The following is a 13,157-nucleotide window of genomic DNA, read 5'->3' on the forward strand; positions in this document are numbered from 1 at the left end:
CCATAATCTTGACCTCAACCTCCACTCAAAGATGCCAAAATCTGTATCTTCAGCCCAAATTCTCCCCTTAGCTTCAGAACTTTATATCCAGCCCATACCCACCTGTAAGGGCAAGAAGTGTCCTATACTGAATGCAATACTTTCCCACTAATTTTTCATAAAATGACACCATCCTTATCTCTATCCCTCAAGTAATCAATATGTAAATGAGCTTTTGTCTTCTGCTTTACTGTCTGCCTCTAATTTAATCATCAATTCCCAATATTTTACTTCCTTAGATCCTCATACAACAGTACCCTTTCTCACCATTCCCATGGCTACTGCTTCACTAAGTCCCTAATATTTTTTCAAGAAGCATCTAACTGGCCTCCCTTCTAGGACGAAAGCTCTCCATCCATACTTTACACCGGCTAACTGCAGTTAAGTCTAAACTTACCAGAGTGTCAAGGCCCAGGATTAGGCTCATACCTATTACCTCTCCAGCTTTAATCCCCAGAATTTATTTTGACTCCCACCCCCAAAAACCACACCAATACACACACACACACCAAATATTCAAGAGTTCATCCTCTTTCTGCCACAGCATATGGCACAATATTCAGGTCAGTGCCACATTGATCCATCACCTCATACAGTCTCAGGAAACCAATTTCAGCTAACTTCTTTGTTGACAGTCCTGATTTACAGTATGTTTTAAAAACCAGAGTATAATTATTGATATTGCAGAGTTCTCTTCCCAGTTAAATGTCAACAGATAATTCTCACTTGGGCAGTTTAGAAAGGGCCAAACCACAACTCCCACCACAACAAGAATTTTGAGCAAAGTGTATTACAATACTCTTCTCTGTCACAAATTAAGAAGCTTTTCTATCTACATCTACTACTATTAACAGAGCTCATACTTTGCCATACAAGGACTTTTGAATTACTTAGGAGTTTTGGCTCGCCATAATAATAAATCACTACACTAACAACAGAGTGGTAATGTTACTTAGGCTGGGAATACTGAATATGTGGCTATATAGCTCAGAGTTATTAGCAAACAATTCTGACATTCTATAACTTCCAGCGTCAAGAAAAAATTTAAATGTGATGCTGAACCTTGAAGGCAAGCCTTTGCATTCACTTAGATAACATTATACTTTTGTATGCAACTGGAGACTAAAACGGATTAAATGTATTTTTTAAAATTTTCAGTAACTCTCATACAAACACATTTTAAGATACAATAAACTTACTATAAAACTAAAAAAAAAGTTTAATTTTCAAAAGGAAAAATCTTTTCTTCTCAAAGAGACTGTTCTCATTGTGTAAGGGGATGATAAAATTCTTAACCTAAGCAGGTCATTTATATCTATCAGAAGAAGTTGCCTGTTCCTCATTAGTAAATTAAGGTTTCCCTAACAGAGGTCCTTGAAATTCAACCATTTACCTATAGAGCAGGGTTCGTATCTATAACTATGGATTATATGTCACAATGCCTAAAAGGTAGATTATGAGTGATGTTTTCATTTCCTTATTCATTTTTTTTTCCCCCAGAGAGGGAGAGAAGGCAGGAGGGGGTGGGAGCAGAGGCAGAGGGAGAAAGAAAATCTTAAAGAGGCTCCAGGTCCAGCATGGAGCCCAACACAGGGCTAGATCTCACAACTCTGAGATATGACCTGAGCCAAAATCAAGAGTCCAACCCTTAACCGACTAAGCCACCCAGGCTTAGTTTTCTAATTTCTATACAATTAAAAGCTGTTTAGAAATCTGGATTAAACTTTCTTATATATTTTGACATTCTTCAAGTCTTCGTTCAAATGTCACCTTCCCAATGAAGACTGCTGTGACCTTCTATTTAATGTCATAACCTGCCTTCCGTTCCCCCTAATCTGTCTCTCCGATGCCCTTATCCTGCTCTGCTTTTTTTTTTTCCTATAGCACCTATTACTTTCCAAGAGCAATATAATTTTATCATTTATTAAGTTCACTAAGTATTTTATATGTTTTTATTTATATAAATATAAATATATAAATATTCTCTCTTCTACAAAGTGTTTCATGAGGACAGGGATCTTTGTCTGTTGTCTATTTATGATCCCAAGTAATCAGACCAATGCCTGGTTCTGAATAAGTGCTCGAATGTATAATTGTTGAATGCTGAATACATAATTTAAAGTCATCCTAGACTCCATCATTACAAGAGTCTAGGATGAAAGTGAGACTTGCAACCCTGGAACATTCCCATGGTCAGCAACATGGGAATTATCTCGTGATAATTTTAATACTAATTGTAAAATAAGTAAATCTGTTTTAAAAGTCTGTAATAATAAATACTCAAGCACCTAATTCTATCATAGAGCAACATTCAGAAGTATTGAGGCATCATCACTATCCACATTCAAGCTGACACCGAGGCAACAAAATCATCCTGACTGACTACAACTTTGGGTAAATCATGGTGCTGATGACAGTCCTGTAACACAGCACGGCCTCCTTTGGCTATATGCTTCTAAAAGCCCTGATGAAACCTGAGGGCCAGTCTCTTAACATAATATTTTGTATTTTTACCTATAAAAATAACTAAGTATCTTGAAGCAGATTTTATAAGAGCCAGGCCCGGTTGCAAACACTTTCCATGTCTTAAGTCACTTAATCCTTGTAACAGCCCTGTTACAAGGAAATCAACAGCCCAATTTAAAGAGGAATAAACTTAGTTTTCCAAAGTGACACTGCTAGTAACTGGTAGAACTGGAATTCAAACCTAAGCAAACAGAAACGATGTTCTACCTCTTTAAATCCAGATTAAGAATATATAATATAGTGTCATAATGTATACAAAGTAATCGATCACTTACTCTATTACAAGCCTGATTCTGGAGGCTTCATCCACATCATCATGTGGAAGTCTGACACCAATCCCAGGTGGGAGATATCACCATTCTATCCACTGCTTTCAGATGAGCAAACTGGGGCTCTGGGCGGTTAAGCACTTAAACAAGGTCATACCTTTACAATCTTCCTCATCTATCTGTCTAGCACTGCTTCTCTCAGTGTTTCCTTCATTTCCTTATTCCAAGCTAGTGACCTCACTCCAGCATTGTTAATAGCATGCATGGCCCAGTCGGGAAGCACCTCTTCAGTGTTATGTGTTCGAATGTACTCCAGCCAGGTACTAGAAATTACAACGCAGATGTCTCACGCTACAGATGCCTTTGATTTGTATTTATCACGTACCATGTGCCAGGCAGTGAGACAAATCCAGAGAAGAAAGTGAAGGACACAGATACTATTTGTGGGGGGAAAAAAAGCAAGTTAGGGAGTTAGAGAAAGCCCTGATAAGTTGCCGGGGCCAAGGAAGTGCAGCTGAGAAGGAAATGTGGGGAAGGACCAACTTATTCAGATTTAGGGAGGCAATGTCTCATCTGAGCCCTAAATGATAAGGCTGCAATGGCCAGGGGGAGAGGGAAGGATGGGGAGATGGATACAAAGTACAGCGTTCCTAAAGAAAGAAAAGGATAAAGGTCTCACATTGTGAGACTGGTTTTTTGTTTGGTTTTTTGTTTCAACCCCCTCCCAACAACCTCTACAGATTATTTCCCTGTGTGAGTCACTCACCTGCTGGCCTCTTCTTTCTTCAAACCCTCTCACCTGGAATCAGAGGATGTCTTCCAACTTCAGTTTCTGCCCCACCCTATTGCCAGACAAGACAGCAAGTAGAACAACTACGATCCACCCACTGGAGTCTCGCAGATTTCGTTTTATTGCCACAAACGGCTTATGGGGCGTGTCTGGGTCCAGCCCTGTCCACTGCTGTGACCATCTCTTCACAGATATCTACCAAACTGCACTATGTCAGGCCACTCCACACAACGGGGCTTTGCCTCAGTTTCCCTGTATAGCACAACAGCACCTGTAATGGCCTGGATGCCTGGATGGGACAAAAGCCTGTCTGACTGGGTCCAAGCCACCCTGTTCTTATGAGCACCTCTCCCCAGGAGGCTGTCTGTACTCTTTTACCCAAGACTAAAATATTTGAGACTGATCTGCAAGTTTGATAAGCCTCCATATACTATTAGGCATATCAAGATGCAAACTTCTAATTAGCACACAGAAAATATTTTGTTGAATGGATAAGTAAATCTGCACTACTATAAAACTCACACACACGTGACAGGTGGTTGGGATAAACAGTGATATGGATTCTTGGTAAACATAACATGCAAATAAAAGAAACACGCTGCGGATGAAAAGGTTTAAATGGAATGGAAAAAATATCTCTCATCACAGTCTCTTAATAACTTAGGCAATAAACCCCACATTACAAATTCAGAAATGATAGAGAAAGGCGGCAACGTTAGTAACATATACAATATTTGAAAGTTCTACTAAGTACTGTTTCTGTCTAATCAAATTGGGACTAATCTTAACGATCTAAAAGAACTCAAATCCAATACAGTAACAATGATAACAATAGTAGAATGGCTACGGACATGGAAAACTCACTGTGTGCCAGGAACTGTGAAGGGCTCTGTAGACAGGACAGGTTACGTACCATCCATCGCCCTTTTCCTAAGTAGCAGAAACTTCATTTTGTTCAGGGTAGGAAAGTGCTTCTTTTAAAAATCACTTGCTTCCCCAGACATTCTTGCTTGGGGGGGGGGGGCTTGACACACCACTGATGAAAGACAGATAAGCTGAATACTTTCTAGGAAAGTTTTCCTCTCCCAGTACTGGTTCCAAACCCTCCCAACCACATTTGGTCCTCCCTCACACGGCTGATAGGAATGCCTGGCATGTGAGGGGCTGAAATTGAAGGAACCAAGGAGGGACCACGAGGACACATATGATACAAGAGCAAAATTATGGGCGCCTGGGTGGCTCAGTTGGTTAAGCGACTGCCTTCAGCTCAGGTCATGATCCTAGAGTCCCGGGATCGAGTCCCCTATCGGGCTCCCTGCTCAGCGGGGAGTCTGCTTCTCCCTCTGACCCTCTTCCCTCTCATGCTCGCTCTCTCTCTCTCTCTCTCTGTCTCTTGCAAATAAATAAATAAAATCTTTAAAAAAAAAAAAAGAGCAAAATTATGAGGCTCATGAACCAAGAGGAAACAGGAGTTTCAGGTCCTACTATCATCATGAACCTGCTACGCTCGTTTTGGACTGCTCACCTCTGGATTTATGGCTGCATGAAAAAATAAATAAATAAGGCTCTATTTGGTTAAATCTCTTTAAGCATATTTGCATGCATTATTTCACTTGGGTTTTTTTCCTTGTAGGATTTAGAAATATTCTTATTCCAGGAGCCTCGTAAAATAAAAATGCTTCTGTGGTAGTACTTTTACTATACAGCAGTAAGAAAACTTATTAAAGTCAACATTATACAGCTTCCCTCTTTTCTCATTGTCATAGCACTCCTAATGTATTCTCATCTCTCTACTTTTCTTTATTCATATGATTGCTTGATTACCTGCCCATTCTTGACCATATTTTGATAAAGCATTTACATATATGATAATCTCTAAATTCATTTAAAAGTAAACTAATCTTTTCTTTCTAAAATGAAAATAACAAGTATACACCAAAATTAAATGATACAAGTTTTCATAATATAACTCCTAATTACCCAGCAATGATACTTCTACTAATTTATCCTTAATACTCACTCAAAATATTATCATATAGTATACTGTGATTTAAATCCTAAAATGATGCCTTCTTTAAAGATTCTAATAACAAATATTAAATCTTTATTATGGAACAAACAGTCTGCTGTATGCTTTAGATATATTATCTCATTAACACTATTGATGTAAGTACTATTTAGCATCCCTGATTTTCACCAGACTCTGGAACATGCCACTGTGACATGGCTAGTAACTGCTAAAGCCAAGTCCTAAATTCAGGGTATTCTGACTTCCAGACATTATTAAGTCCTTATAGCTAGAAACATTTAAAGATCAGATACTGAAATACATATATATTTAAGTACATTTTAGATCCTGGTTTATAAAGTCAATTGATGTTAGCCTGGCTTTTATTCATCATTTAGAAAATTAAAATTACTCTATATATGGTTGAAAGAAAAAAGTTATTTATTTATGTTTTTTTTTTTTAAGATTTTTATCCATCTATTTGACAGAGAGAGAGAGAGCACAAGCAGGGGGAGCAAGAGGCAGAGGGAAAGGGAGAAGCAGGCTCCCCACTGAGCAAGGAGCCCAATGTGGGGCTCAATCCCAGGACGCTGGGATCATGACCTGAGCCGAAGGCAGACGCCCAACCAACCATGCCACCCAGGCGCCCTGAAAAAAGTTATTTTAAAAAGTAGTATTTCCAGTGTTAATCTGAAGACCAAGAAGTATATCAAAATACAAATTGAACAAATCTTATGTTAGCCAATGTTTCAAGTTTTCTTGAAACAATATTATGAAGCTAATAATGCCTAGATAGGGCTATCAGAGAAATTATTTTCATTGTCTTATTATTTGAAAGATATACTTCAAAAATTCACCATCAATACAACTCATGTGGCACAAGCCATTTTATAACTATGCATTATTCATAAACAGATAAACAAGGCTTCAATAAGCACAAAAGCAAAGACACAAAACATGAAATGCTGAGCATACTGGGCAGACAGCTGGGAGTACAATATGACCAGGTGAGAGTGAGGAATGTACCGGTCAGGATGTACAGGAATGTAATGGCTGGGGCGAGGCCTACAGGCTAGAAGATAACAGGACAAGCTTTTCTAAAGCCCTTTCTTTTCCTTTTATTCACAATCTCCCTCAAGTCCTGTTTTAGTCTGGAACATTGACATTCTACCACTTACTGTCTTCTACTCTAAGAACAGTGGTTATTACAACTGATGAGACTGATAAAGTATATACCTTTTATAGTATTATAGTTCTAAACATCAAACAAAAATATTTAACTTGAGCACTGGGTGTTATGCACAAACAATGAATCATGGAACACTACATCAAAAACTAATGATGTAATGTATGGTGATTAACATAACAATAAAAAATTATTAAAAAAATATTTAACTTGATTCTATATCCACAACCATTTGGAAATACAGAATTTATCATACTTTGGAAAAAGATCATCTAAATGGGGCTAGAAATAAATGCTAACCCCATTAATATTTAATGATTTCCTAAAATAGTAATGATATGGGGTTCCCTGTTATCAGAAACTTCACTTCATGCCACTATGCTTTTAGGGAAGACCACATTAGTATGGCGTTCCTTTTCTCATATGCTAGCATCCAAATATGTACTTCAGGGTAAGAAAAAAGGAACGCCATTCTCAGAGCATCATGGATTAAAAGAGGCTGGTCAAAGTCCTGTCATTACTCTCTGAAAAAAAGTAAATAATGACCAAAACTGTCAATCATACATAGCTCCAACTATAAGTTACTCCACATCTGAATACATCTCTAGTACATTAGTGTAAAACTGGTGAAATATGAACAAGATCCGCATCTTAGAATTTAGCTAATGGTATTGTACTAATGCTAATTTCTTGGTCTGTCTGGGTTGCTGCACCGAAATACTACAGACTGGGTAACTGTTAAGCAATTAACATTTATGGCTCACAGTTCTAGAGGCTGAAAGTCTGAGATAAAGGCACTGCAGGTTAGGTGTTTGGTCAGCCTTCCTGGTTCATAGATGACCATCTTTCTACTATGTTCTCACATGGCAGAAGGGACTAAGAACCTTTGTGGGGTCTCTTTGATAAGAACACTAAACCCATTCACGAGGGATCCACCTTCACAACCTAACCACCTCCTAAGACCATCACATTGGGCATTAGTTTTTCGACATATAAATTTTCGGGGGACACATTGAGACCATAGCAGTTATGTAAATGATAATATTAGGGGTAGTCGATTAAGGGGTATGTGGGAACTACTTGTCCTGTTTTTACAACTTTTCTCTATGTTGCAAATCGATCTAAAATAAAACGTTTAAGAAAGCCCTCATTTCTTTTAACATAAAATTTTAGAGTAGCTTGCTGAGCAGTCCAGATGTCACAGAACATCAAATGCTGACCATTTCAAGTATTCAAAGCTTTAGAATATCAGCATATCAGAGCTTCTACTGACTGTGTTTAACAATTAGAGCTTATTAACCTTTGATTTTTGACAAAAGAATGGTTTTACAAAGATAGATCCATGAATAAAAAATGAAAATCTAAGTGCTACATTTGAACTTGAGAAGAAAAACATTGTATTTCATAAGTTATAAAATTCCAAGGCTCAGCTAAGGAAAGAATGAAACAAACCGATCATTCTTTTCCATTATAATTGTAATATAATTCTTAGAGATAAGAAACACTTTATGGGAAAATGTGTTGCCAGAAGAAAAGGCAAACATTCCTCAATCATGTTCTGCAGACATCTTTGTGAAGGCAAAACAAAGCTTCACCCCTTCGTTCATGCAATATGCATTTATGAAGCACATATTCTGTGCTAGGCACTGTAATTAATGTTAAGCTCCAGAAAACAAAATTTAAAATAAAAAGATTTTATGATCATTTAGATATGGAACTTACTCCCAAAGCACAGGTTAGTAAAAATAATCTAGTTCTGTTGAATCACAGACCTGTACCTCTGAAACAAATAATACATTATATGTTTAAAAAAAAAAAAAAGACGACGAAGAAGAAGATAACAGGAGGGGAAGAATGAAGGGGGGGAAATTGGAGGGGGAGATGAACCATGAGAGATGATGGACTCTGAGAAACAAACTGAGGGTTCTAGAGGGGAGGGGGGTGGGGGGATGGGTTAGCCTGGTGATGGGTATTAAAGAGGGCACGTTCTGCGTGGAGCACTGGGTGTTATATGCAAACAATGAATCATGGAACACTACATCAAAAACTAATGATGTAATGTATGGTGATTAAGGTAACATAATAAAATAAAAAATAAAAAAAATAATAATCTAGTTCTAAATATCTAAAAATGGTCAAATGATTTCCCAGTAGTATATCTCTTCTGTGGTTCTCCTTCAAGGAGAGTTTAAGTATCTCAATTTATGAAGATAATGAGGTTCCACCTTCATATACCTTTTTTTTTATTCAAGGGATAGTAGAAAAGAGTTGGATTTTGTAGAGTATCTGTTTTCCATCAGGTTTTTTTGTTTGTTTTAGTTTGTATTTTGTTTTTCTAAGCTAACACTTAAACATCTCCAGAGTGGGGTGAAAGTACAACTTTATGCCACATTCCGCCCTGAGTGGCCTCCCTCAAGTAGTCTGCCCCGCAATCTAAAGTTGAAGCAGAAAACCTCACAGGGTTTTCACTCCTCCATCTTCCCATAAAGTAAAGCCAGTACACAAAGGTCAAATATATTCTACTTCCTAATCGAGAGATTATTCACTTCAGGAGTGGCATTTGTGTGTCTCCTAAGGTCCAGGACCTAAAAAGAGTCTCATAAAATGAATGTTGTTCCGCTATACACTTCACATCAAAATCTCAGTTCTGCTATTAAAGACCCTAAAGTTAAAATAATCACACCTGCAAGGAAAACTCTAAGAGAGTTCTGACATTGTGGAAAGCAATGAGACATGTCAACGACAACAAAAAAAGATTTTTCTCCTCTCCACCACTTCAAAATGAAATGATTTATTTATTACAAATTCTAAAGATTGTCTCGTTATAGTGAAAATGAACTCATGGTGTTTTCTTTTAAAAAAGTAGTCATTAATCTCAGCCAATTGGGTAACTATAGATTCTCAGACAGTCCTCACAAAGCTAGGAGAAAGGCTTGTGATAATGTCTGATGGGAAGCATGATAATTGTAATTGGGTTTAGAAATGTTAATGTTTATGGTAATATTTAAGCTGAAAAGAAACAATAGAGAACTAAATCTAAGCTTGGCAAAAGTGACTAACCTGTAATGCCAAGATGAGTCATCATAAATTCTAAATGGCAATTCTTGGCGAGACAAGGATTAGGGCTGGAGAGCACTCTGAGTGGCTATTACTACAAAAATGAGAACATGAGAGTTTGTATAGAAAGAATTCAGATAACAAGAAGGTAAAAGCAGTGATGGAAAAAATATTGAGAGAGACTAGGGAAATAGTCACTGGAATAGTCACTGTGACCATGGGCCAGGAAAGAAAACAGATACAAAACCAAATCTAAAGAACTTGATGAGCTAGGTTTGTCACTGAAAGATCAGTTTGGCTGTTGATAAGGCTCAGAAGAACGAACCTTGCTTCTCTAAGAATGAAGTAAGCTTAGCTCCAGAATTAAACTGGGTATCACTACAAGAGCAGATGGAAGTAAAAACAGAGATGCCTACTAAACAGATGCCTGTCAAAATATAAGAATCTATACCTCACTAAAGCAAATAACAAGGTGGTGTTTGTAATTACCCGGACAGACAAATCTTTACTATGGTACTGTGACTGATTTTCACACGTCTTACCAACTGAATCATATTACCTGATAGTTAAAGGACATTAAGTTTATGCCTCCAGGACAGCACTGAGGTTGAAGAGGACGAAGCAGAAAGGATATTGTCCCTGTTAGTATAGAGATGTGAAAGGGAGAAATGGAAAGGCCATACACTGACCCAACAGCTACATAAAACTGATAGTTTCTAAAATTCTCAGTCTTGGGGTTGCCTAGGTGGCTCATTTGGTTAAGGGTTTGCCTTCGGCTCAGAAACTTTAAAGGTCATGATCCCAGGGTCGTAAGGCTCTCTGCTCAGTGGGGAGCCTGCGTCTCCCTCTGCTTGTGCTCTCTCACTCTCTGTCAAATAGATAAAGAAAATCTTTTAAAAAATTAAGACTAAATAAAATTCTCAGTCTTACCTAGTCCCTTAACTGTGGGGCCACAAACCCCAGGAAGGTGGGTTTGGCTGGGAACTTACTAGGCCATAGTACCATCCAGGAAATAGCACAGGTCACAAGGCCATACCAACAGAACATGGCTATTCCCACTCCTTGGGATCACTGAATTGCCCTTCCACTCCACCAGGCAGCTGCATTGAGAGCACCAGGGCGCAAATTGCTAAATTCCAGGGAGGAGTTCCAACCTTGGGGTGAAATGATAAAATTGATTCTTTCCTCCCCTCCCTTTGCCAAGAGATAAAATACAAAGGAGATTCCAGCCTAGAAGTGACAGGACCAGAGAACATGGAAGGGAGGCACTCTTCCCTCTGTTCTCCAAAATGTTTGGGGAATCATGTAGAATAGATGGTGGCTGGGTGTTACATTCAGAAGATCCTGGACCAGGTCTGCAGAGGATTCAAGGAGGTTCCCTCAAGAGAGTAGGGGCATGTTCATTTCTGCACGTCCAAGTGACCACTATGAATTGTTAACCTCTACTCAGGCATTTTAAACACCACCACTCCCTAGACGTACACTTTTTCTCTGGCCTTCAAAAAATCTAAGGTTTGGGGCGCCTGGCTGGCTCAGCCAGTGCAGCATGCAACTCTTGATCTCAGGGTCGTGATCAAGCTCCATGTTGGGCATAGAGTTTACTTTTTAAAAAAGTAAGGTTCATAACACAACTTTTCTTTATTCCCTCCAGAGAAAATCTGGAAGACCCAGTCCATTTTTTTCTCCTGCAGCTAAAAAAAGTATGAACACACAATGTTTAAATAAGAAACAATAAATCTATGCTTTGGAAACTTTCAACTTGTGGACCAAAGTCAACCCACACATTTAAAGTTTCTGACCACTACTATATCAAAATTGTAATAACTTTTTTCAAGATTTTATTTATTTGAGAGAGAGACAGACAGAGATAGCGAGAGAGAGCATGAGCAGGGAGGAGAAGGAAAAGCAGCCTTGTGCTGAGAAGGGAGCCTGACGTGGGCCTCAATCCCAGGACTCTGAGATCATGACCTAAGCCAAAGGCAGACACTTAACCAACTAGCCACCCAGGTGTCCCTGTAATAAGTTTTAAAAGAATAAAAAAGTGGCTCCCACATTCATGTAACATACATTTGAATGTCAATAAAGACCCAAATAAAGACATATAAACACCTTTTAGATATTTGAAAGTCCACCCAAAAAATTATAGCTATGGAAAATAAACATTAAAGTTTTCTGAAAACTGGAAGAAAGAGTAATAATAAAGGAAGTTATTAGTATGAAATTCCCATCAACTCTGACTTTGAGACCCTACTCAGGTATACACAAAGATTGTTTCTGGAAATAAAAATTAAAGTACGATTTTTAAAAATTATCCCCAAAATAAGTTCCCATTTACCAATATAGAAATTTTATGAGTACAAAAGGTATTGTCTAATTAAGCAATACATCAAGAAATTAAAATGAGAGGTTAATAAATATAAAGACACTTACCTAGTACTTTGTGAACTTAGATTTCTGAATGTAATTAATATCTGGCAACCCCGACAAATCATACATTTAAAGTCTGGAATCTACTAGCATTTTGCCCTTGGACGCTGATCACTTGCTTTCTAAATTACTTTTTCTATTGTGCTTCACAAGGCATAGGGAGGCAGACAGAAACTGGCCAACATAAGAATGACAAGTAACTCCAAATGACCTACCTCTTTTGCCCAGACAATCACTAAGTCACAAACACTCAGACACACACCCTCAACACCATAGGAAAAAAATTAAAATCAAATATGGGCTGTTACCCCATAGTGTGTGGGCAAAACACCCACAATGTTGACATATAAATCTTAAACACAAGTAGGCATTTGACTGACACCACCACTCACCAATCTGGTTCTACACCTACATTCAAAACCACCCTGTTCCAGGAGAAGAGGATTGTTTTAGTCCTCATTTAAATCACTGAAGCAAGAGGCCAATGAGAAATCCATAAAAGGACAATTTTGCATCACTGTCTTTTCACTGCTCATATTGTAGGTAGTATCTGTAGCTGCAGAGAGAGCCCATCAAATATGCTTTCTACTCTTTTCTCAAAATCCCATAATAAAAGCAAGAGGAGATAAAACTATGTCGATGATTCCCCTTCCTTCTTTAGCATTCTAATTTCTCTCTAAAGAAAAGTTTGTGAAATGCCTCCAACCAACTTTCTACCAATGAAGAACGCTTGAAAAACTTGCTCCCTGAAGAGGACATGAATAAAACTGAAATAAGAGAGAGAACATTACTTTTTTAAACAATTTAAGACTCATCCTAATAATTACTCTTAGAGGTGGAAATAAAATTCCAACT

Source organism: Eumetopias jubatus, unplaced genomic scaffold (genome assembly GCF_037043125.1).
Source record: "Eumetopias jubatus isolate StellerSeaLion01/CBP00866 unplaced genomic scaffold, mEumJub1_p1.0 scaffold_2, whole genome shotgun sequence".
Classification (NCBI taxonomy): Eukaryota; Metazoa; Chordata; class Mammalia; order Carnivora; family Otariidae; genus Eumetopias; species Eumetopias jubatus.